Raw genomic sequence first — 27,985 nt, forward strand, 5'->3', positions numbered from 1 at the left:
TAAATTGAGAGCTTTGCCCCCCGACTCAGCTCCCTCTTCACCACAACAGTCCGATACTGCGACCGCATCACTGCTGACGCCGCATCGATCCATCTATCGATCTCACGCTCCATCCGTCCTTCACTCATGAACAACACCCGAGATACTTGAACTCCTCCACTTGAGGCAAGGAATCTCCACCGACCCAGAGAGGGGAAGCCACCTTTTTCCGGACTGGTTGGGCGAACTCCCACAAACCCTCGAGCACCCAATGAAGGGTATAGAGCTGGTCCAGTGTGCTGCAACCAGGACGAAAACCGCATTGTTCCTCCTGAGTCCGAAGTTTGACTATCGGCCGGATCCTCCTCTCCAGCAACCTGGAGTAGACCTTACCGGGGAGGCTGAGGAGTGTGATCCCTCTGTAGTTGGAGCACACCCTCCGATCCCCCTTCATAAAGAGAGGGACCACTGTACCCAACTGCCACGCGATGTTGCAGAGACGTGTCACCAAGACAGTCCTACAACATCCAGAGACTTAAGGTAGAGTGTCCTGGTGCCACGTGCACTTATGGACACACTTGTGCTTGAACATGGTGTTCGTTATGGACAAACTGTAACAGGCACAGAAGTCCAATAACAGAACACCACTCGGGTTGAGATCGGGGAGGCCGTTCTTCCCAATCACCCCTGTCCAGGTCTCACTGTCACCACCCACGTGGGCATTGAAGTCCCCCAGTAGAACAATGGAAAATGGGTTAGGGTTATTTTACCGAGGGGTTCACCAATTAATTCATTAAAAATTGATTGTGATTACAATGTGATTTTCTGAATTTTTTTCTCATGTTGTCTCTCATAGTTGAGGTTCACCTATGATGAAAATTACAGGCCTCACTCATCTTTTTAAGTGGGAGAACTTGCACAATTGGTGGCTGACTAAATACTATTTTGCCCTACTGTACATCCTGGTATTTCTCACATAATCTATTCATACTATCTAATGTGAATGCACTACATACTCATTATTCAAACCGAGTATGAGTAGTACGCTAGTATGACATTTATAATACAGCCTTTGTTTATTAGATTAAACATTTCATCTCAAATAAAACAAGATTAATAATACAAATATAATACAGATATTTACAACAATCAAAGCTGTGAGGTTAAAGTAATGAATTATACAGTTTGAACTCCAAAGGCAGGAATGATTTCCTGTGGAGCACCGTGGTTGGATCAGCCTGGTGTTAAAGGTTCTAAAGGTGCTGAAGGTGCTTCTGTGACTGACCAGCACATCATGGAGTGGGTGGGACTCATTGACCAGGATGGTCTTCACCTTAGACAGGCTCCTCCTCTCTGTCACCACTGTCAGAGAGTCCAGTTTAATCCTCACAACGTCACTGGCCTTGTGGATGAGTCTGTTGAGTCTGTTGGTGACTGTGACCCTCAGTCTGCTCCCCCAGCAAACAACAGCGTAGAGGACCACCCTCATCCTAACCCAGATGTTGAAGGACCTCAGCCGTCTCACAAAATAGAGGCGGCTTTGGTCCTTCCTGTAGAGGGAGTCAGTGTTCCTCCCCCAGACCAGTTTATTGTCAATCACCACTCCAAGGTATTTGTTCTCCTCCACAATGTCCACACTGACCACCTGGATGGAGACAGGACTGACCTCAGGTCCACAACCAGAAAAATAGATACACTTTTTTTTAAAAATGTAATTTGACAGTTGGATAAACATGCCACTTGTTTTTTTATATTTGTACTTGAATTACACTTAGTTACTATTTACTTGTTCTCGCAAAGTAAAAAAAAAAAGAAATAAATTGTATTTTTTACCATTTTGTACTTGTAAAGGTGAAATCACTTATTGATTTTGCGATATATTGCATATTGTTAGTATCGGGATATGGTATTTTGGAGGAGTTTAGAAAATTACAGCTTCAGTGTTTACGTTAGTGATGTAGCGATCAACATTTGTTGGTGAAAGAAAAACCTGAAACTTGAGTTAAAAACCAGGGTTGAACAAATAAAATACTTGATCTCATAGTTGAGAAAAGAAAAGAAAAGAAACAAGAGGATTACCACACAAAAAACTTTTACTATCTAGAAGTCAAATATGCTGAAACTATCATCGTCATTCCACACACACACACACACACACGCACACACACACACACACACACACACACACACACACACACACACACAGCAAGTTTACAATCAAGCACCATATCATTAGGGCCTTAGCCACTCTGCCTGTTGCCTTTAGTACATTCTGTTCCCTCCATGAAATAATAAGAAAAAAAAAAAACCTTCTCTGTTGCACTTGACGTTCGTCTGGAACTTGTGGGTTTGAAGTTCTTCTGCCTCATAAACGGTAGTTAATAAAGAGCTCCGGTCCAATCAAAACGCTCCGTTCAACATCTTGATGTTGCCGAGTTATGAGAAAGTGTGACACAAAGTGTGTATTTATGTGTACGTGGAGAGAAAAGTAGAGTGGATGGATGCTGGCGCGACTGGAGAAGCCACACGGTGGTGGAGGCCCAATGCTTGGCCTGCATTTTTCCAAGAAAGAGAAAACCAGCATCCCATAATGTTTGGTTTGCCATTTCCTGTGCTGTCATGTTGTTTTTTTTTTTTTCTTTCTGCTCCTTTTGGGTTTTGCATTGCGTCTGGAAAAACCAAAAAGAGAGGCAGTGTTGAGGAACTAACCCTAACCCCGAATCACCAATATCTTCAGTGCTACACATTCGTCATGGTGTTGATCGCACAGGGAGGGTGCAGATACAAAAACAAAACAGCAAGCAGTTATGAAAGGGGGCCAAGCCTTCCCACGCGACTCTGCCCCCAGGTTTCGCAGAGCTTGTGGAAGTACGTCACGAAGGATGAAGGGCTTGTGGCGAGCGTCAGGACACAGGCCAACGTGCCATTTGCTGTGAACAGGTGTATATGAAGTTTTGGAAGATTAGAGGCCAAAATGTGTTTGCACCCATTATAGCGCCACCTAGTGGTGCACATTTTGGTATGGGTGATCTGTGTGCTCTTATATATGTACCCTGTAAATTTCACAGCCCTCAATATAATAATTCAGCTGAAATAAAGGTTTGTCTAATTATATGTTATGTTGTAATAAGCCACACCCACTTTTTTTTTTTTTTTTTTAGATACTTCTAGATACGGTCCCAGGAGCAATTATACCCACCAAATTTGATAAAAATCGGTCATGCCATTTAAGAGATATAAATTTAGCATATTTGCAGCACCCCCTAGTAGCGTAAATTATTAAAATTTTGCTCATACCCTTACAGTCACATGCTAACCAAGGATCTCAGATATGGTGTTGTTAGCATTTATTTTGAACAGTTATGTATTTTTATAGCTAGCTAGAAAACTTTATTCGTGCATATTTTGAGCCAACAAAATTCTTTGATCCACTTTAGATCAGGTCCAAATGAAGACTCTATGTGCCAAGTTTCACGCTGATTAGACAAAACCCCAAAGAGGAATTTGAAAAAGTAGGTTTTTGATATGTCGTGACAAAGAGCAATGTGCTGTGGGAGTAGGCGTGGCCTATGTCAGAAGATGCGACTCTATAAAGGGAACTATGGGATATGAAGTTTTTGAAGATGTGAATTAAATTGTGAAAGTTAAAGGCCAAAATGTGTTTGCAATTATAGCGCCACCTAGTGGTGCAATTTTTGGTATAGGTGGTCTGTGTGGTCTTCTATATCTACCCTGTAAATTTCACTGCCCTCAACATAATAATTCAGCAGAAATAAATGTTAAAATAAAATCGGTTTTGCCATTTAAGAGATAAAAATATCCCATATTTGCAGCGCCCCCTTGTGGCCAACATTATTCAAATTTGGCGTATACCCCCACAGTCACATGAAAACCAAGTAACTCAGATTTGGTGTTGTTAGCTTTTTTTTACTGAGATATGTACCAGTTTGTGTTTTTATAGCTAGCTAGAAAATTTTACTTGTTAATATTTTGCGCATATTTTTTCGGAAAACAAAATTATTCGCTGAACTTTAGATCAGGTCCAACTGAAGACTCTACGCGCCAAGTTTCACGCTGATTGGACAAAACCCCAAGGAGTTCGAAAAAGTAGGTTTTCCAGTTTTTGCGATTTTGCTCCGAGAAAAGTTTAGGTGGAAATGGGCGTGGCCTAGCCCAGGTGATTCAGTGCTATTCAAGGAATCTGTGGATATGAAGGTTTTAAATTTGCAACAAACGGTGTGGGAGTTATTGGCCAAAACGCATTGACCTTTGTTATAGCGCCACCTGCTGGCAGACATATGTGAATTTTTGCGTCCAAGGTACGCGGGGTGGTCTGGACCCAACCCCCAAAGAGCATCGCCCTACTTTGTATGGTTTAGCCTGCAGCACCACCTATTGTAATCCTTACGATTAAAATAGGGTTCCTAGCACCGCTGGTCCTAGGAACCGCGTAAGCGTACATACGTGGTTCCCTGGTTCCGCGGGCTTGGCCCCCTAACAATGACCAATCTGAGAAGTAACACAGCAAAGAACAAAGTTTCTGTGTATTTCTGTTGTCATTTTGTAAATTTTTCTCATATTATGTGTTTGTGGCTTTTTTTGTGTTTTTGGAGTCACTTTGTATATTTGTGTTGTCATTAGGGCCCGAGCACCAATAGGATCCTATTGTAATGCACCTCATTTTTACTATTATTTCTACAAAAAAGTTAGAGCATTTTTGAGGGCCTAAACACATTTAAAAACGCAAATTAGGACTGATGAAAAATGTGATATTTTGGGGGAAATTGCACATGTGAATGACTAAATGACTCAATAGCGCCCCCTTGAAAATTGTATTTGCTCCCAGCTGGGACTGATGACATCACTATAGAGGTAGGACTCTGAAGTTGTAAAGCATTTATTTATTAAATAATTTATTAACGGTATCATTGCAGTCCAAATAAACCTGCACCTTGAACCAAGCAGCAGCCATGTTGAAAGTCTCTGGTCAGTTTAAGGCTGATCCGCAGAGATATTTGACACACACACACACACACACACACACACACACACACACACACACACACACACACACACACACACACACACACACACACACACACACACACACACACACACACACACACACACACACACACACACAGCAATAATGTTGAATCTTATATATATATATTTATATATATATATATATATACAGTATTCCTCTTAGCAGCCTGTTCACTTGGATGAGCTAATAGATGCTATATAATTATAGCAGCTTTCATTTGTATGCCAAAAAAATTAGTTATGGTTTAAGTCAACCGTCATTCATAGTCATTGCGCCATCTATTGGTAAAAGGAAATCATAGACATTATTTTTGCACAGAACATTGTAGGAAAGTTTGTGATATAATCCTTGAAAATGGTCAGCTACGTGTCAACACTTTAACATTTCTGCCTACGTGTGCCACGTCCCGACATGCGTGTGGTTGCGAGGGTCCGTTCAACGCTGCTTGCAGCATCAATTTTGTATATTTTTCTATAATTTTGTGTATTTTTCCAGCATCTTTCTGTGTGTGTATTTTTCTATCATAGTGTGTTTTTGGACTCATTTTGTATTTTTATTATAATTTTAATGTAATTTTCTTGTAATTAGAATCAGAATCAGAAATGTTTTAATGGCCATGTACAGTTTTAAGGACAGTACAAGGAATTTGTCTTGGTAGTTGGTGCACAAAACAACAACAAAATAAAAAATAAAAAAACAAAGAACAACCCAGCAACAATAATAATAATAATAATGATAAATATAAAGGATGAGAGATAAATAATGGATAGATAGAGAATAAAGGATAAATAGGATAAATATAAATATATATATATATATATATATATATATATATATATATATATACACAGTGCAGCAGATAATGTCATCATGGAGGTGGTGATCAGGTGGGGGGGGGTTCAGTGGGTGACTTGGGGTGTGTTCATGTGGATGGTGGCAGATGGTGGCAGAAACTGTTTTTGTGTCTGGAGGTTCTGGTCCTGATGGACCTAAACCTCCTTCCAGAAGGGAGAGATTGAAACAGTTTATGACTGGGGTGGGAGGGGTCAGCCACAATCTTTCCTGCACGCCTCAAAATCCTGGAGGCGTACAGGTCCTGGAGGGAGGGCAGATTGCAGCCGATGACCTTCTCTGCAGAGTGGATGATACGCTGCAGTCTGGCCTTGTCCTTGGCCGTAGCTGCAGCGTACCAGATGGTGATGGAGGAGCAGAGGATGGACTGGATGATGGAGCTGTAGAAGTTCACCATCATCTTTGTTGGCAGACTGAACTTCTTCAGCTGCTACAGGAAGTACATCCTCTGCTGAGCTTTTTTGATGATGGAGCTGATGTTCAGCTCCCACTTGAGGTCCTGAGTGATGATGGTCCCCAGGAAGCAGAAGTTCTCCACAGAGCTCACTGTAGAGTCTCCCAGGGTGAGGGGGGTGAGGGGGGCTGGGTTCTTCCTGAAGTCTGCTATCATCTCCACTGTCTTTAAAGCGTTGAGCTCCAGGTTGTTCTGGCTGCACCAGGACACCAGCCGGTCTGTCTCCACCTGTAGTCAGACTCGTCTCCATCAGCGATGAGACGATGATGGTCGTGTCATCTGCAAACTTCAGGAGTTTGACCGACTGGTGAGAGGAGGTGCAGCTGTTGGTGTACAGGGAGAAGATCAGAGGAGAAAGAACACAGCCCTGAGGAGATCCAGTGCTGATGGTCCTGGAGCAGAGATGGTTTTTCCCAGCTTCACGTGCTGCTTCCTGTCAGACAGGAAGTCTGTGATCCACCTGCAGGTGGAGTCTGGCACGTTCAGCTGGGAAAGCTTGTCCTGAAGGAGAGCTGGGATTATAGTGTTGAAAGCAGAGCTGAAGTCCACAAACAGGATCCTGGCGTAGGAGCCTGGGGAGTCCAGGTGCTGGAGGATGAAGTGGAGAGCCAGGTTTACAGCATCGTCTACAGACCTGTTGGATCTATAGGCAAACTGCAGGGGGTCCAGGTGGGGGTCGGTGATGTCCTTGATGTGGGAGAGCATGAGGCGTTCAAAGGACTTCATGACCACAGATGTCAGAGCGATGGGTCTGTAGTCATTAAGTCCTGTGATCCTCAGCTTTTTAGGGACAGGAACGATGGTGGAGGCCTTAAAACAGGCTGGTACGGTGCATGTCTCCAGTGAGGTGTTAAATATGTCTGTGAACACTGGAGACAGCTGATCAGCACAGTGCTTTAAGGTAGAAGGAGAGACAGAGTCCGGTCCACAAGCCTTATGGGGGTTTTGTCTCCTGAAAAGTCTATTTACATCTCTCTCTTTGATGGAGAAAGGTGTCTCTGTGGGAGGGGGGGAGGAGGGGGGGAAGATAGGGGAGAGAACCTCTGTCAGCAGCTGTATTGTATGTATTTGAAATATTTTTGTGTCCTTTTATTGCTGTTTCACATATCTTTCTCTCATTTTGTACTTTTGTCATTTTCCTGTATTTTTTGTTGTTTTGTGTGTTTTTGTTGTCATTTTCTGTTTTTATAGTAATTTTGTGTAATTGTGTTGTTGTGTGTATTAAAATGTAAATCGGATGTCATTTTGTGTATTTTTGTTGTGATTATATACGTATATTAGGCACTTTAGGTTTTAAATCCTATTGTCCTGTAAAATGACCTTCACCTTCCTCAATGTTGTAGCCAAACCTTAAAATATGCACTTTGTTCAAATTGTGTGGACATGATGAGAATAAAAGAGAGAAAAAGACAAAGAAAGTCAGAGAAAGGTGGAGAAGAAAGTTAGACATGTGTGGAGTGAGAGGAATGAAAGCTCAGTGAGTTATTGTGCTGACCTGTCAGATAACTGGAAACAACATGATGTTCCCTACGGAGCAGAACTTTTCTGCCTTTTATGTTTATGACCTGATTGAAGACGTGGCTTGGAAGAGGTCAAAGCTTTTGCTCTTAATCTGAGAAGCTACAAAGGGAAAGTGGTGCAGGTTCTTCAGTAAGTAAGTAGTTTATTTATAAAGCGCTTTTTACAGAGTTGTGGTAAAAGTATAACACAATAGAATAATAAAACATGAGTGCATAAATATCATAAGAACAGCAACATTAAAGGATAAATAAAATCTTAAATGGGTTGGTTTGACCGCAGTGCTGCGGGTGAGCAGACGGTGCTGCGGGTGAGCAGACGGTGCAGCGGGTGAGCAGACGGTGCAGCGGGTGAGCAGACGGTGCTGCTTATGCAACTTGGCTGCAGGTAATGCAACGGTGAATGCACTGAATACAAACACCAATGAGCTCCTTTGGAGTGCGAGCGTTCCGTGAACAGAGTCAGACATAACGAGTCGATCACTGAGTTCACGCTCACATTGAGAGCAGAAGTAAAAAGAAAGAACGTGCTGAGCTCAGCAATAGAGCGTACACACTCATCAGAATCATCATGGAGGGACCAGAACTGATGGACTATGATACCAGGACAGATGTTCAGCTGTGCTTCCATCAGGGCAGGGGTCTGCAACCTGTGGTTCTGGGGCCTAATGTGGGTCTTTCACTCTTATACAATGGCTCCCTATAGCTTTAAAAAAAAACTATTGAAATAAATAGTTATTTTTTACAGAGGCTATTAATGATTAATGACAAGGTCATTTCTGCTACAAAACGATCACCGCAAACAGTTCCAGATTTCATGAATCGCATTGCGTCCCCTGCTTTCATTTATTTGCATTTCCTCCTCCCATATTTTTGCTCCCTCTGGGAGATCTGCCTACAATACATATTCATCAGAGGGAAATGTGCTAAATGAACCTGATTCCCTGCCCTTTGTTCTCCTTTTTAGTGTGTGGAGTGACGTTTGCACACGTTTTAATACCCCTAAACTTTTTGTGAATCTGCCCCAAAGTGTATTTTTGTTGTTGTTTTTTTAAAATAATTTTCTCTCATTTTGCGTTTGTTTGTTGTTGTTTTGTGTTTTTTGGGTAGATTTTGTGCATTTTCCTTGTTTTGGGTATTTTTTTTAAATAATCATTTTGTATATTTCCCCCCTCATTTTGTGTGTAATCATTGTCGTTTTGTGTTTTTTTGAGTCATTAAGTGAATTTTTGTAGTAATTTTTTTTTACATTTTTCAAATAATTCTGAGCCATTTTGTGGTTCATTTTGTTGTTTTTGTTTATATATTATATTTTGTGTATTTATGACATTTAGTGTGTTTTTGAAGTCACTTTTTGACCACATGTGCCACCAGTTGTCCATGTCTGCATTAGTTGCTCTATTAAAAACAGAAATCTTTTCAACTCTAGCCAGTCAGAAGTTTGCTTTCATTCAAGCTGATAATATGGATCAATATAAATCAATCCAGGAAGGAGGAAAATTCTGCTGATATTTGCCACACGTGCTGTTCAATCATGTTTATTCTGTTTACTGTAAAACACGTTTGGGCGTTCCCTTTGACAGTGAGCAGACAAACAGTTTAACTTAATAAAATGGATTTTTGAAGATTTGACTTCAAAATGTTACAGTTACCAGTTTATAATCATCAATAAATCAGTGTTTTCTAAGCTATTACAGCTTTCATGTAGATATCGTTTCATAGTTCATTTTGTGATTGATGCTCTGAATTAAAACTGTTGCTGTTCTCACTTTGAACTCGAGTTGTTGCTGAATCCAGTTTGACGTGTTTAGAACAGATACTCACTCCATTGCATAACAAGAAAAGAAACTGTCAATGTCAGTTTATTTATGTTAATCATTAACAAACATCAAGTATTTCTAGAGGCAAATCTCCAGAAGGAAAACTACACACAATAAACTTAGTGAAATATTAGTTTAATTTAGAAAAATTCTCTCCAATTCCAGTTTTTGTCGAACATTGTGTTGCTACATTTTTTTAATATATATATATTGTTTGACTGCTTTGTGAGGTTTAAGAAATTAAAAATTAAAAATCATTGACAAGCTACAACAATTACCAGGAATAATAAAGAAAGTGTGACAATTATCAATTGTTCTTATAAACTACATTAATTTTTCCCTAAAAGACAATAAAAGGTTAATTTAAAGTTACCATTAAGTTTAAAAGTGGCATGAAACAAACAAAACACACCATTGTTAACAGAAACTTTCACTCGTCTGAAACGAGAAAAATTTACTCCTGCACACGCACGCACGCGCACGCACGCACACACGAACGCACGCACACACGCAGAGACAGTCGGGCAAAGTCCCGATGAGTCAACGCACAGAGGAATGTGCATGTGTCACTGTTTTACAGCAAATTAGGCACCATATAAAGATCACAACATGATGACACTTGTCAAGTCAACACATTGAACTCTGTGTGTGTGTGTGTGTGTGTGTGTGTGTGTGTGTGTGTGTGTGTGTGTGTGTGTGTGTGTGTGTGTGTGTGTGTGTGTGTGTGTGTGTGTGTGTGTGTGTGTGTGTGTGTGTGTGTGTGTGTGTGTGTTAGTCAGGCAGAGAAAGAATGAGAACGAGACAAAGGCAAAACAAGAGGATGACAGAAAAAACACTGACTTTTCTGTTTTCCTGGACTGTAAAGGAAGATTATTTTTGTTTGTTCAGTTATTCATCAAGAACTAAACAATAAACTCGTGTTCATCATTTGTTCACCCATCAATTAAAAACTGATACGTCTAGCTTAAATATGGGCAACTGGTAGCCCCAACGTAAACACACAAAATTACTTTTAAAATTACCACAGCAAATGTATAAAAACAAATGATTCAAAATGATAACAAAAATGACTCCAAAAGCACACAAAACGACAAATGACTAAAAACAAGCACAAAACAACTACATAAATTGAGAGAAAAATTACCGAAATGACCGAAAACACACAAAAGAACAAAAATATACAAATGAACAACAAAAATATGCAGAATGACAACAAATGTGCTGAGAAATTACTGAAAATGACAAAAAAAATGGCTTCACAAGCACACAAAATGACTCAAAACAAGCAAAAAATTAGAGAACAATTTGCAAAATGACCCCAAGGTCCATTAAAGATCAGAAAAATACACAAAACAAAAACCACAAAATGACTCAAAACAAGGAAAAAGCAACTAAAACCCTTTGTTGTTTCCTGTATTAATGCTCAGATTGGTCTTTATTCTAATGCTGACATGAATGTTGTTAATGTGACCCTCGGATCAATCATATTTTTTGGCCCCTGCTGTGATAAAATTTGTCCATGGTTGGTATGTGTCATTTTAATGTTATTTACGTGACAGAAAAATAACAACCCTAACCCTGCAGCCCTGGCGTTAGACCAGGAGGGGGCAACTCCAGTCCTCGAGGGTCGGATTCCTGAGACTTTTAGATGTGTCTGTCCAACACACCTGGTTGAAACCAATGTATTGTCATCAAGCTCTGCAGAAGCAGATAATGAGCCATTCATTTAATTCAGGTGTGTTGGAGCAGGGGCACATGGAGTTACCCACCCCTGCGTTAGACGCCGCTGCAGTCTTGGCGTTAAATGCTGCTGCAGTAGAACAGAGGCTCTGTGATGAGGATGAAATAAATGTGCAGTGTAAGCAGTGGTAGATGGAGAGAGCAGTGAGTGTGCAGAATGCAGAGCAGGTAGATATCAGCCAGAGTGGATTACTGCAGCAGGAGGAGATCATAAAGGGAGGGGAGATGATGCAGCTATGGTATATATAGAAAACAGATAATAGCGTATAATAACATATGTCCATCCTCTTCAGCAGGATGTAAACACATCCACAATATCAGGAAAACACACCTTGGCCACATATTGACCTTAAAAGGTGGTGAAAGCAGATAGTGGTTAGGGTTAACCCTTATAAACTGTATCTACTCAAATACAAGTCATACATAAAATACTAAAGTACAAGTAAAAAGTAGCTCAATTAAATAGTGCTCAAAGTAAAAGTTACTAGTTCATTTCACGCCGCACTAGGGATGAGCAATATATATATATATATATATATATATATATATAAACTCTTCCTCACCCACTGTGGGCGGTCTCTCTCTCTCTTTTTCTCCTCCAAGCTCAGGTCCTCTACCAGAGGCCTGGGATCTTGAGGGTTCTTCAGTATCTTTGCTGTTCCTAGAACTGCACTTTTCTGGACTGAGATGTCTGATGTATTTCCTGGGATCTGCTGGAGCCACTCCTCCAGTTTGGGGGTCACTGCCCCGAGTTCCCCAATGACCACGGGCACCACTGATGTCTTCACCCTCCAGGTTTTCTCCAGCTCTTCTCTGAGCCCCTGGTATTTCTCTAGTTTCTCGTGTTCCTTTTTCCTGATGTTGAAGTCACTCGGTGTTGCTATGACAACCACAACGGCTTTCCTCTGCTCTTTGTCCACCACCACAATGTCTGGTTGGTTCTCCATTACCATTCTGTCCGTCTGTATCTGGAAGTCCCACAGGATCTTGGCTCGGTCATTCTCTACCACCTTTGGAGGTGTTTCCCACTTTGACCTTGGTGTTTCCAGCCCATACTCTGCACAGATGTTCCTGTACACTATACCAGTCACTTGGTTATGGAGCTCCATGTAAGCTTTCCCTGCCAGCATCTTCCACCCTGCAGTTATGTGCTGGATTGTCTCATTGGCCTCTTTGCACAGTCTACACCTGGGGTCTTGTCTGGTGTGGTAGATCTGGGCCTCTATTGCTCTGGTGCTCAAGGCCTGCTCCTGTGCAGCCATGATGAGTGTCTCTGTGCTGTCCTTTAGTCCAGCTCTGTCTAGACATTGGTACCATTTCCTGATATCCACCACTTCAGTTATGTTTGGGTGGTACATCCCATGTAGGGGCTTGTCCTCCCATGATGGAAGCTCCAGCACCTCATCTTCTGTTCCCCATTGTCTGAGACATTCACTGAGCACGTCATCTGTTGGAGCCTTGTCCTTGATGTACTTATGGATCTTGATGTTTCATCCTGGATAGTGGCTCTCACACTCACTAGTCCTCGTCCTCCTTCCTTACGGCTAGCGTACAGTCTCAGGGTGCTGGATTTGGGGTGGAACCCTCAGTTGCCAATATATATAAATATATAATATAAATCAATATATATATATATATTGATTTATATCAATATATATATTTATATCAATATATATATATATATTTATATATTTATATACCTTATTTTACGAGTAGCTGATTTCACTGCTTCTTAGAAGAACATGGAAAGCAGTTAGATGGATTTATGAGTGCGTCCTAACCTAGATCTTCATCTAAACAAGCCACACTACAGAACTCACTCACACGTGCTGTCCCACTTTTGCACTGTATTTCTGGTCTGAATTTTTTTTAATTAAAAATACTGACATTTTTATTGTATATTGCCATTTTCAGATCAAATGTTTTAGTCCATATCGCCCAGCCCTAACCATCGTGTTTATTTTTGGTAATAAATGTTGCCACGGTTCCCTTGCATAAAGAAAAAATCTCATGTATAAACTTAAAAAGGAAGAGACCAAATCTTGTACAACTTAATTTTTTTTCCACAAAGGCATCTGTATAAAAATAGTTTGTCAAAATGTACAATTCTTTTAAAAAAATTAAATAACATCAATGAAGTCAATCCAAAATAAAACAATTGAGTGTGTGTTGCCCTGTGATGGACTGGCACTCTGTCCAGGGTGTACTAACGCCCACTGAGAGCTGGAGATAGGCACCAGCAGACAAAAGGAACAGTGGGTCTGAACATGGATGGATGAACTCTAAAACATTCACCGTTCATTACGTTTAATCTTACGTGATGAATTTGGTCATTTCTTTTTTATATAGTTTCACAATGTCTGTTGATCATTTAAAAAAATATATATAATAATTTACTCAGTAACGGTTGGGTGTAGAAATGTAACAAATAACTTCACTTCTTTTAAAACATGCTTAAGTTCCATTAAAGCAACTCAATTACAGTAACGTGAGTCCTTGTAATCTATTACTTTCACCTCTTGACAACAGTAGAAGACAGTGGAGGCTCTTCTGATGACCACTGTAGTGAATGTATAGCACCAGTGTTCACCCATACATTAGTGATTACACACTGTACCGTACACGTGTGTGTGTGTGTGTGTGTGTGTGTGTGTGTGTGTGTGTGCCACTGCTTTGTGACTTCAGGCTTAAAAAGGAAGGAAATGCGGCGCCGGCATTTGTGCCCAACAGGAAACAGACTCACAAAGAGATGAGGAAGGGTGGACGAGGCGGAGAAGGAGTGAGAGGAGGAGCTTGTGGGCAAGGACACGGAAAGAGGAGGGAAGGAGATTAAAATGTTGGCGCTGGAGCACAAGAATTATACAAAATTAAAGTCATGAGGAGCAGTCTTTATTGATCCATAGATCCAAGATAAGTTGTTTGAAATGATGAATTTAAAAGTTTGAATTTGCAACTCAAAAGTTAGTTTTTATCTCCACTGGTTTATTGACATTATTTTGTTTTGTTTTCATGGCTCATAAAGTTCCTACTCCATATCTGTGAGGGGCGTGAGTCAAACAGCTCTTATTAATAATAACAATACCATAACAGAGTTTTTACATTCATAGATTTCAACACTCATCCAATATTCTTAGGGGCTGGATTTTCCTTTTCAAGATTTCCCCAAAGTTTACCAATTTCTGTTTTCATTTCATTTTCATGGTCTTTCCCTGTTTAGATGACTTTACTGGCTATTAAACATGATAAATAGAGTCACTAAAGTCAACAACTGTTATTATTTTATTTAAAAGCTTATTATTATGGAAGCTGAAAGGGTTACATCACAGAAATGTCCATTAGCCACCTGTTGATTTCATCTTAAGTAAACTATCTCTTATTGACCTTATTGGAAAAGTTTAGTGCATTGCATTGTGGGATTAGGAGTCTTGTAGACTGATTTTTTGTGTTTCTTCTCCAGACAAGGAGGACAGTGATTGGTTTGACTCCATTCTCATTTGAGTTTGTTTTTGTATTACCCGTCATATCACCTCACTCTACCAAACATTCCATTTCGGCCTCATTCAGATCTTTTTGTGTAAACTTAAATACAAACTTTCTTCATTGTTTTCCCGCAACTTTCAGTGAAAACTCCAGAAATGTGTTGGGAAGTGACTTTGTCAGAGTTTTTGGAGGCAAACACAAGGAAACACAGTAAGAATGAAGTAAAAACACTTCTATGCATCCGTCTACAGGACTCCACATCCCACAATGCAATGCACCAAACTTTTCCAACAATGTCAACAAAGCGAGTGTTTACAGTGGAGATTATAACAAACTTTTAAGCTGCAATTTCAACCTGTTACATCTTTTTTTCCAGCAAATCATCATTGAGTTATTGTTGTACGAGGGTTACACTGTCTTACTGATTTAACACAATACAAACCTATTAAATCACTAGAACTCCAATGATGGAAAGAAAAAAGAATGTAAAGCGAAGGATGTGCTTAAGATCTAACGCATTCTGGTGGTAATGCAATGGTGACTGAATTAGCTCAGATGTTTAGACCGCTAACAAATGTAACAGAATGAACATAATCTAAGGTGCAGCCACAGCGACGGATCCTAGAGTGGTTAAAATGTTCTAGGATTCATTTTCTCTGATACTCCTCCATGTTTGGTCAGTGTGAACACAAACTAAGTCTAGAGCGGATCAAACAGGAGAATTCTAGAGCTATTGTTTCTGTCATTGTCGGAGCTTTTCTAATCAAAGTCAAAAGTGATTAGTAGCGCCGTCAACACAACAGCAGATCAAACGCAGACTCATATCTGTGATGATGTAGAGCACATGGTATTGTGGGTGGTCAGTAGACCTGGTGATGGTGCAAACAAGGCATGAAAACCACCAAAAGCACGGCAACTTGTTGCTGTTCTATTGTTGAATGTTGTTAAAGAACAAACAAAGAAGGAAGAAGTTTCTGAGCACCCATAGATGAGATTTCTGTTTCTCTGCCTAGAGAAGTCTCTACTCCAGTAACTGGTTAGCTCATGGAACTGGACCAGAGGCTGTGTGGAGTAGATCAGAAGTTGTTCTCTGAATGCAAACTGAGCCAAATCAAGATGATCAAATGATCAGCTGTCCTCCAACCATTCAAAATGAGTCTGGGTATGAAAGCAGCCGTACTCAATTTTCACATGATTCACTCTCTAAAATGTCAAAGTGTCATTTTTGTATGAAAAGCTAAACTTACTTTACTTTCGAAGCATAGTTTATCGTCCAAAGCACATCCAGCTCCTCTTCATAGACTCTTCACCCTGTGATAAAACAACACAGAGGTCATGAGGTTAGTGAAAGATTACAACCATAATAATATCCAAACACATGGTAGAGCCGCCATTCACCGTTGGTCAACAAGGCACTGACTTGGCAATGCCTGGAGCCAGGTTCACAATGTGCTCACTGTTCATAATCAAGCCCTGAGCTACAGTAACTGCTCCGATATGGGATCATATCCAGGGACAACAGCTTGATCAAAATGATCGACTCAAACTCGATACTTTCAGTGTCACAATGAGCCACAATCCTACAAAAAAGAATAGAAATACAAAAGTTTGGAGTAAATTGTTCACAAACCAAAAGGCACAAAAACTAAAGTGACCAGAAACTGTCTTTGTTAGTGTGTGTGTGTGTGTGTGTGTGTGTGTTGAGTTCAGAGCGATCCATTCTAACAGTTATCCATACCGTGACCAAAGGAAACTGAAAACAGCTGCTGCCCTCTTCCCATTCCTTAGTCCCACCACGCACACACACACACACACACACGCACACACACACACACACACACACACGCACACACACACACACACACGCACACACACACACGCACACACACACACACGCACGCACACACACACGCACGCACACACACACACACGCACACACACACGCACACACACAATGTTACTCAGCACAATCAACTGCAGCTCAGTCCGTTGGCGCTTCCTTTACATTTTATTTTACTGTATTCATCCATGACACAATATCTACTGATAACTGACACATCGCCAGCGGTGGATTATTGAACAGCTTGTGGTTTATTTTTAAGCAGATGACGAGATGATTTGGAGAATTAAATTAATTTTTGGCCAAATTAAATTATGAATTTGTGGCAAAAATACACAATGAGAAAAGGGAAGGATTCAATAAAGGTGCTGAACTAAAATTATGTATTTAGTTTGAATAAATTGCAGATATTTGGATGTCTCTGTCCTCGCAGAAATATTATTTACACAGTCAAATTTTTCAGTCTTTCTATTGGTCCAATAAAACTCTTTTAACCCGTAAATCACATAGACTTGGACCCTCCACAGCCAGTGCTGCTACGTGCTAAGCTAACCAAAACTTGTCATTGTTGGTATGGAGTTCCATTACAGGTTTTGGAACAATATTTATCTCTCTTTAATTAAATTCAGGCCCCAACATGACATGGAAATACCTCACATGCATCTTTTGAAGCAATATCTATTTACGCGCAATTTTTCAAAAGATAATGGATGTCAGTGAAGCAACTTTTACTACAAATCTCGTTCAAAATTATGTTACGTATTCAAACGGCTGCACTGGATTTTGTGCAAGGGTTGAATGGAAATGGCATCACGCATTTTTACAGTATTTTTGCTATAAACTGGATGGATGAGTGTCTAGCAACTGTAGCAAACGGACAAGACAAATTTCTCGCAACACAATCTTGCGTGATGTTAGCGTAACCCTTCTAGCTTCCTTAAATCATCTGAAGAATATATACATAAAGATAATACTTGACTCTTTTTACCCTGTTTAAAATGTTTAGTATGATTTCAGGAAGTGTAAAAGCCAGTAAAGTCATCTAAACAGGGAAAAACCATGAAAACAAAACAAATGGGTAAAACTCAAACTAAATTAAAGAAATTGTGAGAAGAAAATCTGGAGCATCACTAATATCCATATTTTATATGTACAGTACAGTAGTATATTTAATGAAATGGCAAATGGTACACAATGAAAATGTACAAGTTGCAAAACTCCTGATCAACTTGTGTAGGTAAGAAAATCAACACCAAGTCTATGTTGGTAGTTGGTAAAAAAATAAAATAAAATTGGGTGTTAAAGTGAATAAACCAGAGAAACAAGAGTGAATCAATGAAGGGGGAACAGAGGGACTCATGTTCAAGGCCTGAAACACCAGGGCCTCGTTTGCATGGGAGCCCATTTCCTGTGTGTGTGTGTGTGTGTGTGTGTGTGTGTGTGTGTGTGTGTGTGTGTGTGTGTGTGTGTGTGTGTGTGTGTGTGTGTGTGTGTGTGTGTGTGTGTGTGTGTGTGTGTGTATTCAGAGCTGCAGTTCGGAGAGGTCTGGGTTGTTTTGTCTGGTAAGGGGGAAAGGAATGCCCAAATCAAACACGGTGCAAAGGAAACTTTGCAAAAGGGAAAGAGACAGAAAAGCAGAAAGAACGATACAGATACAGCGTAAGGAAGAAGACCCTAAAGACAGGATCCAGGGAACGCTAGACAAAAGGAAGCCAACAGAAGAAAACAAGAGGGAACGACAGTAAAGAGAAGAACAAGAGGCCGATTTTTCATTCTCTGCCATCGATGTAATGCCAACAGAATTCCTTCAGCGGCAATTTGCATTCCAGCAGAGCGGCAAGGTGGAATCTAATTTTTCCCTCAACCCTGACGAGCTGTCAGGAGAAAAGCATCTAGTCTCTAAAGTTCACAGTGAACCTGCAGAACCTGCCCTAATATCTAATGACACACAGCTTTACAAACAACAGCTGAGGCTTTAGTCGCCACTGCTCGCTACAAAGACGATTACCACAAACATCATTCACCAACCGACAAGCGTAATGTGTGTTGTAGGCTCTTTGACATGGCTCATAAAGTTCCTACTCCATATCTGTGAGGGGCGTGAGTCAAACAGCTCTTATTAATAATAACAATACCATAACAGAGTTTTTACATTCATAGATTTCAACACTCATCCAATATTCTTAGGGACTGAATTTTCCTTTTCAAGATTTCCCCAAAGTTTACCAATTTCTGTTTTCATTTCATTTTCATGGTCTTTCCCTGTTTAGATGACTTTACTGGCTATTAAACATGATAAATAGAGTCACTAAAGTCAACAACTGTTATTATTTTATTTAAAAGCTTATTATTATGGAAGCTGAAAGGGTTACATCACAGAAATGTCCATTAGCCACCTGTTGATTTCATCTTAAGTAAACTATCTCTTATTGACCTTATTGGAAAAGTTTAGTGCATTGCATTGTGGGATTAGGAGTCTTGTAGACTGATTTTTTGTGTTTCTTCTCCAGACAAGGAGGACAGTGATTCCCTGTTTAGATGACTTTACTGGCTATTAAACTTAACAAAATTGTACCAAAATTGATAAATAGTGTTATTGAAGTCAACAACAATATTACATTTATCAGAAGCAGGGATGGTTTACGCTGAAACAATGCTGTTTGCTACACTGCTAGACACTCAGCCACCTTTTTATGGGAAAAATACCAAAGAAATGCGTGAGATGGTCTCAAAACATGTAAGTGATGGTATAGTCCATGTCATATAGCTATTTCCATTTCATTTTGCCAGAAATCCCGCATAGCAATGATTATGTAGCGCAAGATTTTCAACAAGATTATGAGCAAAATCTGACATAACTATGCTTTAGCTCCATTTGCAAGACATTCAGTCACCTGTTTATAAATAGCGTGTAATTGCATGAAATGGTCCCAAAACATACATGTGAAGTATTTTGGTGTCATGTTGAAGCCTGATTTTGAATAAATGAATAATTAAAAAAAAACTGTTCCCATTGATTTTTCTGTTTAAGAACGTGATTGTAAAAAAATCTGAGTGACCTTATGATGAAATACAAGGGCTGTTTCCAATCAATCTGTACTGCGAGAATCAATAACGATTATTACCTCCGTCCATCATCACATTCATTTTTGCTTGACAATTTTGGTAAATGACACAACACCTGGAGTGAATACGTATGGGGAAAAAATCCAGTTTGGTTTCCCAAATTGGGATTTGAACCCAAAAGAAAAACATACAAAACAAGTGAAGTAAACAGGAAGAGCTTTAAAAATGATGTCAGTGGTGGTGTGTAGCTCAGTGGGTTGAGCTCCTGCCCCATGTACGGAGGCTATAGTTCCTCACCTGCAGCGGGTCCAGGTTCGATTCCCGGCCTGGGACCCTTTCCTGCATGTCATTCCCTGCTCTCTCTGACCCCCTTCCTGTCAAGCAACTGTCATATAAAGGCCACTAGAGCCAAAAAAAATAAATAAAATAAAATAAAAAATAAAAAATAAAAAAATGATGTCAGAGTATAAAGCAAAGGTCCAGCTCTCCTGTCATATTCATTTTACAATCTAAAATACTGTTAATAATGGGACTAAAGTATCTAATCTAAAAGAACATGTCATTTCCTCTTCAACAAAAATACCAAATCCTGCAGAAGCACCAGTGAGTTGTTTAAGTCCTTGGAACGACTCAATGAGATCCTTTAGAAGTCTTTGGCTTCTTCTTCCCAGTAAATTCATTCAGTTTACGCACACTTCTGTGCGTTGTGTGTGCAAGCTGGGCCTTGCCCTGACAGGAAAGACTCATTCCCTGGACTGGCAGCACAGCATTGATAGGCTTCTATTGTTTCCTTTTAAGGTCAATGGCGTCTGAAATGCTTGGCATGGCTGGGAGCGCAGACGCTGGTTGGCAGGACAGATAAAAACCCAAATTTAACCACATTCTTCAGCGCGGCACACCTACAAAGGGTAAGACAGACGAGAACTAACGTTTTTAAGAGGAGGATGGGAAAGATTTTTAAAAAAGCATGATTTTAGGAAGATTATATAAAAACAAGAAGGCAGTGAGTTTTCCTTCATTGAATAGAGATGAATGAAATAATATATTCCTAATATTTTCAGTGGATTTGAAGAGTTCTAGGATTCCTGTGTCTCTCATTCACACATTTTCAACCACAGATTCATAGATGTTGATGAGTAAACAGTGTAATCACAGAGGGAATACTGTCCGTCTGTAATCCAAATGTTAGCTCAACTGGCTGTAAAGTGATGCTCACAGAGGAGAGGGGAGGGGCAGATGAAAGGACCACCGGAGGGGAGGCGAACGGGCTGGGATGCCACGAGTGTGTATTTGTGTGTGTGAATGAGAAGATCATACGCAAGTCTGTGTATTTTCAAACACAAAGACTGTGTTGGAAATGTCATACTAACGTACTACTGATACTAACGTACTACTCATACTAACGTACTACTGATACTAACGTACTACTCATACTAACGTACTACTGATACTAACGTACTACTCATACTAACGTACTACTCATACTAACGTACTACTCATACTAACGTACTACTCATACTAACGTACTACTCATACTAACGTACTACTCATACTAACGTACTACTCATACTAACGTACTACTCATACAACGTACTACTGATACTAACGTACTACTCATACTAACGTACTACTGATACTAACGTACTACTCATACTAACGTACTACTCATACTAACGTACTACTGATACTAACGTACTACTGATACTAACGTACTACTGATACTAACGTACTACTCATACTAACGTACTACTCATACTAACGTACTACTCATACTAACGTACTACTCATACTAACGTACTACTGATACTAACGTACTACTCATACTAACGTACTACTCATACTAACGTACTACTCATACTAACGTACTACTCATACTAACGTACTACTCATACTAACGTACTACTGATACTAACGTACTACTGATACTAACGTACTACTCATACTAACGTACTACTCATACTAACGTACTACTCATACTAACGTACTACTGATACTAACGTACTACTGATACTAACGTACTACTCATACTAACGTACTACTGATACTAACGTACTACTCATACTAACGTACTACTCATACTAACGTACTACTGATACTAACGTACTACTCATACTAACGTACTACTCATACTAACGTACTACTCATACTAACGTACTACTCATACTAACGTACTACTCATACTAACGTACTACTGATACTAACGTACTACTCATACTAACGTACTACTCATACTAACGTACTACTCATACTAACGTACTACTGATACTAACGTACTACTCATACTAACGTACTACTCATACTAACGTACTACTCATACTAACGTACTACTCATACTAACGTACTACTCATACTAACGTACTACTGATACTAACGTACTACTCATACTAACGTACTACTCATACTAACGTACTACTCATACTAACGTACTACTGATACTAACGTACTACTGATACCAAGTATGACGTCTAAATGAGTAATTAGTGCGTAACACAGAATGAAAAGATTGACAAATACCAGGATGTATACTATATTGGGGACATTTTAGAAGTATGCACAGTGTGCACATTAGTCATACTCAACCGTCCCATGATGCATTGTGAGTGCAATGTAAAATGGTCCTGGGACCAGCTACAAGATAAAAATCAAACATCCCATTTTCAAAATAAAAGCATCTCTTACCATCTTACATTAGTTTTAAGTCTTTTAACTCTTTTATAAATAGGGCTCTTACTTTGAAGTTAACCTGTGTCACGGTCTGAGTTCACATCGTACTGAGATCCTCTTAAAATCTCAGTACGTGACTGCTACGTACTGAGATGTACCCGTACTGGGTTATACTGATTTAAAAAATAAAGGTACATTAGGTTAACTGTTTTTTACTGCAATGTATTTTATAGTCATGTTTTTAATGATTTATTGTCGTATGGAGTGTTCCTGAGCTCCTTCACCATGAAGAAGATTAACTTGTCTATCATTTCTTTGTGGCGTTAGAACCTCTCCTGCCTCGTATATTGAGCAGTTGTACATTTTTGTACAAGAAAAGGAGTCATTCAGCACTCGTCAAATAACATTAGCCTTGAACCTTAGCTTTGAAATTACATTTTTTATCTCAGCACGGTGGAAGTAGCATAAATTCATTTTCCGGTAGTGCGCATGCTCATAACCGATCTCAGACCGTGACACTAGGATTTCTGTCAGTGTTACTATGTACTATGTGTTACTACTATGTACTATGTGTTACTACTATGTACTATGTGTTACTACTACGTACTATGTGTTACTACTACGTACTATGTGTTACTACTATGTACTATGTGTTACTACTATGTACTATGTGTTACTACTACGTACTATGTGTTACTACTACGTACTATGTGTTACTACTATGTACTATGTGTTACTACTATGTACTATGTGTTACTACTATGTACTATGTGTTACTACTACGTACTATGTGTTACTACTATGTACTATGTGTTACTACTATGTACTATGTGTTACTACTACGTACTATGTGTTACTACTATGTACTATGTGTTACTACTATGTACTATGTGTTACTACTATGTACTATGTGTTACTACTACGTACTATGTGTTACTACTATGTACTATGTGTTACTACTATGTAGTGTCTCTGAAAACCTCCAAAATGTGTGAATAAAATGTGTTTCTGTGAGTTTTATGGATCAAATGAGCACATGTTGATATTCTACTTACCATGTTTTCAGAATAGGGCTGGGCAAAGAAAATTGATTTAATCGATTAATCAAATATGTAGATAAAAACGATTTTTATTTTGCAAATTAGAGTTTAGAAAGAAAAAAATTTATTTTTTAGCGTTTTTGAGTAGGCTATACTGTATGTGTGCCACAGGCATCTTATTCACACTATGCTGAGATACTAAGGGAAGAGTTTATATTTTTTTAATTGTAATGATATATGTTATAGAATATGAAGTTATCTGATTTCTTAATCAGAAAATTTAAGCTACTGTGAAGTTGCTGTTGCTGCTTGAAATTGTTGAATGACAGCCTCATATACTTTTTTATTTTGGGATTGTTTTATGCATTTTAACTCTTGAGGACAATCACAGCATTAAAGTTGCACTTTTGACAATATATCTGATGTCTGCACTCATTTTTAAGAAAAAAAAAAATTCAAATTGAAATTAAAATTTTTCTTTAAAAAATCAGATTTCTTTTTTAGGCAAAATCGCTCACCCCTAAATCAGACTTAACTAACCCTAACCCTGACTTTCAAAGTAAAGGTAGAGAATGTGAACAAAGTTTTTGTTGTAGGTTCCAAATGCATCGTGGGAACGGTATTTATATGACAGTATATACTGATACTACTGTTTGTAGCGTATAGTACATTAGTGTTATTTCCAACACAGCCAGTTATGTAGCTGTGTTTGAGGATGTTCCATCAAATGTAGTTCATTAGACCTGCTGTGGTAGACTGGGAACCTTTGCAGGTTCAAGTAAACAAAGACAGTAAACTCTAGAAAATCACAACCTTGAAAATAATTATTATTAATAATAATAATAATAATAATAATAATAATAATTAATATAAAGAAAAAACTCTGCATCTATTTGTAGGGTTTGGAGAAAAATGGCTGGAAAATGTGGAATTTACATTCTGAGACAGAAAGACAAATCTAAACCGTTTTTCTGTGATGCAGAAAAAATTCTCATGCATGTTGTGGGACAATATCACACATTTATACACTGAAAAATTGGTGACTGAATATCTTCCAAGTGTACTCAACGGACAAACATCAAACTGCAATCAAAATGTCGTTCAAAATCTTGCACTATGCAATCACATGGCTGTATTGGACATACAGTAGCTACAGTATATGACACAAACTAAACCATGGTTTGCATGTTTTGAGACTCCATCACACATTTCCATCATATTTCTCCCTTAAAACGGGTGACTGACTATCTAACAGTAACACACTCGCAGGATTTCAATTTAGCAAAACCCTCCGGTTTCCGTAAGTCATCTAAAGCATATAAATAGAAAATCTATAAAGGTAGTGGACACGATTAACCCAATTTAGCATGTTTTGTTGGCATAATTTTGGGAAGTTTTAGTAGCCAGTAAAGTCATCTAAACAGTGAAAGACCATGAAAAACAGAAATGAGTAAATGGAAAATTGTCCCTATTTGGTGACTTTTATCCCATAATTCCCTTCTTTTAATTTTAGCCTTTGCAAGAAAAGTGAAAAAGAGTCGAGATTAAAAGCCCAGCCATACATTCCTCTCTCTGAGTGAGAACATGTATATTTTCTGATCACAAGAAAAATAATCTGTCAGAGGAATTTTATTTTGAGAGACGCCCTGTAGTCTGGGGGACTCCCATCAGGTCGGACTGGATCATGTGAGAGCAAGAGTCTGAAAATCCCCCTGAAGTGAAAGTGAACAATCACACAGAATCATCAAACGGCTGCTTTGCTCACGTAGTTAACTTAACACGATGATCCAACATTGGACTGTTAGAGCCAAACGTGATCAAATAAACGCCCAATCGCCCATACAGGACGTGACACGGCCAGAAGATGTTGACTCAGGGATTATCTGTTCTAAGTCCATCTCTGGTTTCCTCTTAGCTGTATAGAAACTATAACATAAGCAGATTTTTGTGTAACAATAATAATAATGATAATAATGTTCTTTCACATTCAGTTATTTTCCTCCTTTGTCTCAAACACTTCACACGTGAGGAAACTGGATTTCAGTGGTGATAAAGCGCTATATAAAATCAAGTCCATTTACCATTTAGTCCATTACCATTTACTGCAGCCTCCGTGTGGGCTGCTGTAAGTGACACTGTGCTGTTACGCTGCTGCTGATAGATTGGTGTGTGCACATTGAGAGAGAGAAGCGCTGCACTAATATTACTGCGATGTTGCTGTTGGGGCAACATTAGCTTGTTAGCTCCTCTGAGGGAGGGACTTTGGAGGCAGGGCAAGAGAGCAGCAGAGAGGGAGGGGAGGGAGGAATCTGAAAGTTTTGGACTGCACCCCTAAGACACGAAAATGCCACACATGAATGTTTTGGGACAATATCACACGTGCAAGCTAGTTTTCACCAGAAAATGAGTGATTGAACGTCGAGAAAATGTGACAAACTGACACATTTTTCACATTCCTATGATAATCATCTTCAAAATCTTGCGCTAAGCGTTATGGTTTGAAATAGTAATCATGTCATTGTGTGATTGAAAATGAATATAGAGCTTCAATTGAAGTGTGTTTTTAATGTGTTGTGATTATCAAGTGGTGCTGATTGATTATGACAGCACTAAATCTGAAAAGACACAGGGTGATTAATCAGTCCATTTTCCTGACTATTCAATTACAAACAAATTTTCAATTATTAAAATATTATCAATTACATTTTTGAATATTGCTGATTATTGATCTTCCTTATAACAACAGAAAGCTGCAGAATGATTTGACAGCTTTTTATAGTGTATTTAAAATATCCAAATTACCAGGAATCTTCTTTGAAAAATGTAAGAATCGTTTTTTTTTTAAATTTAAGAGTATATTCATAATTGTCAATAATAAAATCAAAATTAATTGATTATCATTTTTCACAATCCCTAAAAGACACTGGTACAAAGACCGGTTTAGCTGATGGTGTATTAGTACAAATGGTGATGAGTTTACCTGGTGACACGTAGGCAGAAGCATTGCACCTACAAGCACACGCTACGCTTTTGTGCGAAACGTGAGGGTGATTCTCAAGTCAGCGGTACTCAAAGTTCCTTTCAATGTTTCCATAGAAACTAAATTTGTACCTTGGGGCCAGCAGCATACAAGAAAATAAATATGAACGGAAATATAGTGGTATAAAGTTTTTTCAAATAAAATCACACATTTCCATGGGATAATTCCTGTTAAACGGATGGCTGAGGGTCTAGCAGTGTGGTTGATGACTGTCGCTCTCGTGCCTTAATCTAGTGTGATTTCATCATCTGAAGCCTATAACATGTAAAATTAATAACAGTAATTGACTATATTAACCCTGTTCACCATGTTCAGTACAATTTCAGGAAGTTGAAAAGCCAGTAAAGTCGTCCAAACAGGGAAAGTTGACCAAACGGAAAAGAGTAAAGTGACGCGCAAATGGGTGAACCCTGAAAAGGAACTTGGGGAACTTTTGAAACAAGAAATTGGAGGCCCTAAAAGTGCATGAGTTGCAGTTTGTCCTGGTAGAGGACCCAGTCGTGCACCTGCGTCGGGACCGTTTGGTGACCTGTACCTCTGCTTGTCCGTCATGTCAGTCAGTCGACGTCTGACAGCAAACAAGAAGCTTGAACGTTAAAAACTCCAAGAAGAGATGGAGGTAATCTTTTTGCCACGGAATAATGGCTGTTGGAGACATATTGCACCTCTGAGCACATAAACACTTATTAATTGTAGGGATGGCGCCCAAGACACACAAACCCTGCTGCTGGTTGAAGGGCTTCAGTTTAACATTCTCCATTTATGGACGCGGCAGTGTAGGTGGCATTAAATGGTATTTTTATATATTTTCCCCTGACGCGTTGGTAGTTTTAATATCATCTCTGTCAGAGGCAGTGGTGAAGCCAAAACAAGAGCAGAGGGAAGAACTAGAGGGTCGTGCCCACCTTTCTTTCTTTCTTTCTTAAGGCGTACTGCAGTCTTGCTGTTCCACTACATCCACCTAGGAAGAGGAATACACGGTGAACCAGACTGGAATGGCTCCTGAAATATGCCAAATATGTTCCTGACCCCCGCCCCCCTCTTCCTTTCTTGAAGACGTAGGGCCCGTTTCCTAACTCACCCTCCTTCTGAAAGTCCCCCAAACCCACAGCATTCCTGCGTTTCGCATAGCACCAAACACACACATAATCACAGATGAGATGACCCACTCAGAAAATGTTCGGGGACATTAATAACACAAGTTTCCACCCAGCTGACCCAGACATGCCTTTTAGGGGTAAGCGGTTCAGATTTCTTTTTTCATTAACTTCCAAAAATACTCCAGGGCCAAGCGGGACAAGGGGGGGTGACAGAATGAAAGACAGAGAGAGAGAGCGCAGGACCCTCGTGAAATAAAAAACAAGAAGAAGTAAGATAATAATCGTGGTGAGAAAATATTCCTAATCTACAGAATGTTTAAATTGTTAAAAATTGTGCCTGAGGAAT

The 27,985-nt window shown here is 39.4% G+C and overlaps 1 protein-coding gene across 1 annotated transcript in view; it reads right to left on the reverse strand.

Moving 5' to 3' along the window:
* The window catches only part of luzp1 (leucine zipper protein 1), a 78,728-nt gene that overhangs the window by 24,624 nt on the left and 26,119 nt on the right, over positions 1–27,985 (reverse strand). Inside the window, exon 2 of the mRNA XM_028438152.1 lies at positions 16,137–16,200. The gene's annotated coding sequence lies outside the window, so the exon portion shown is untranslated. The remainder of the gene's footprint in view (positions 1–16,136; positions 16,201–27,985) is intronic.

Source organism: Gouania willdenowi, chromosome 22, assembly GCF_900634775.1.
Source record: "Gouania willdenowi chromosome 22, fGouWil2.1, whole genome shotgun sequence".
NCBI classification, from domain to species: Eukaryota; Metazoa; Chordata; class Actinopteri; order Blenniiformes; family Gobiesocidae; genus Gouania; species Gouania willdenowi.